Here is a 1,773-nt window from a genome sequence, read left to right as displayed (position 1 = left end):
AGATGATGAAAACTTGTCATTATATTCAACTTTTTGTGGTATAAATTTAATCCAATCTTCAAATGGAACGTCGAGCTGAAAATCTAAACATTGACCAGGAGAAGTGGTGTCTGAGTCAAACTCTGTGTCCACGGGGCTTTCAGGATCACTTCCTTGATTAACTTCCAAGCATGACCAGATGTTGTGTCTGTTTAGCTTTACAAATGTGTACAGACCTTTTGCAGACATTTTATTTCCCAACTGCTGACTTTATCTCTGTCCAGACAGCGGCAGCTGGAGTGGCTATATGGCCGTTTTCTAGAATAGCCTCTTTTGAGTTGCAGAGAACTGGGAAAAGAGACTCTCTGTCTGCTGCTGGCTGTCGAGGCATCTAGTTAAAAAATAAAAACGCTTTGATTAGCATTGCTTAAAATCTTGCCTACATGATTTCAAAGAAGCCACAAAACATTGGTATAGTAGTGTCTGCACAATTACACTGAACTAAAAGAAGTAAAGTTGGCTTTCATAGTTTAATTTCTAACGTTTAAGCTAATTAAAAAAAATCAATAATGCATTGTTACTAGTCTGGTGACTTGACAATGTAAGTACCTGTTAAATTTTAATTTTCCCTTGGAATTATTTTTGAATTTAATTCAGATGTGCCCTTTATGCACATGCTTAAGTGTATATGATTCAATATAAATGTAAAGGCTGCAAGATAGTGCCTCTCTATCTTTCATTAGGTTTAAAAAGTCTGGACTTCAAATATAAGTTGTGAATTTAAATAAATGCATATGTGAGCTAGCCATGTATACATCCTCTCTGCTTTTATGGGGATGGATTGCATTGAGTCAATATTTTATGTGAAACCTGAGCATTAATTTACTTACCTTGTTTAAAAATCGAAATTGGAGGGTTGGAAAAATTCCCAAAATTATTTATTCAAAACTATTTCTCTGAGATTGCTAGAATAATTTTAACGAGAGGTTGAAATGACACTTGCTCTGCCGCCAAAACAAGATCAGGGGTGGGGGAGGGGGTTCACTACAGAGTGGGTGGAGCCAATCCCAGTTGACGTTGTGTAAAAACTATGTCAAAGTTCACAAAAATTGTATGTGCTTTTAAAAATCCTTGAAGCCCATACACATTTAATGTCAAACAGGATGAAATGAAAATTGTTGCATTTAAAATATATTTACTAAATATTAAGTACATTACTTGGATGAACTTTGTTGAACCAGTGACGCACTTCCGGTTTACTCTGCAAAAACTTTGCTCAAGCAACAAGCATATTAGCTATGGATTTTTTAAAATTATTTTTACCCATTTGCTGCATAATCAGCATAAATTAAGTCAACAATGTGAATATAATTGTTCAGACCACCTCTGGAACCAAAGCACAGTTGAACAGGCTTATTTATACACAGGTCACGGCTGCATGTCCTTTATTGGCAGGATTCAATTATTCTGGAGAGACCGCTATATTCGTGAGAAAACATTGCTATCTTGAAATGAGACAAATTTCTTCTTGTTCTAAATCTTTATTGAAGTTCAAAACAAAAGGTACACATTGTACAACAGCAGAAAATCTGAAGAATTTAAACGAAGTAGCCCACTTAGGTTTGTTTGGAGCCAGATGGGGTGATGGTGACGTCATCGGCCAAAATTATAACTTTTAATATCTCAAAAACGAAACCTGCACAAACGGAGCACTAACCATTCAGACTATTTGCTGAATTTTTTGACGTGGCTGGGGTGTCAGCTTCAGACAGCTGGGAACCTCTGGTTTAAGCT

At 36.2% G+C, this 1,773-nt stretch overlaps 1 long non-coding RNA gene across 1 annotated transcript in view; it reads left to right on the top strand.

The window, feature by feature from the left end:
* The window catches only part of LOC107835151 (uncharacterized), an 8,294-nt gene extending 7,866 nt beyond the window's left edge, over nucleotides 1-428 (top strand). Inside the window, exon 3 of the long non-coding RNA XR_001660979.1 lies at nucleotides 3-428. This is a non-coding gene — a long non-coding RNA (uncharacterized LOC107835151). The remainder of the gene's footprint in view (nucleotides 1-2) is intronic.
* The last annotated feature ends 1,345 nt before the right edge of the window (nucleotides 429-1,773 follow it).

The sequence above is a fragment of the Poecilia formosa genome, unplaced genomic scaffold (genome assembly GCF_000485575.1).
Source record: "Poecilia formosa unplaced genomic scaffold, Poecilia_formosa-5.1.2 Scaffold1083, whole genome shotgun sequence".
Taxonomy (NCBI): domain Eukaryota; kingdom Metazoa; phylum Chordata; class Actinopteri; order Cyprinodontiformes; family Poeciliidae; genus Poecilia; species Poecilia formosa.
Note: the sequence above shows the minus strand (reverse complement) of the source record. Positions and strands in the feature narration are given on the sequence as shown.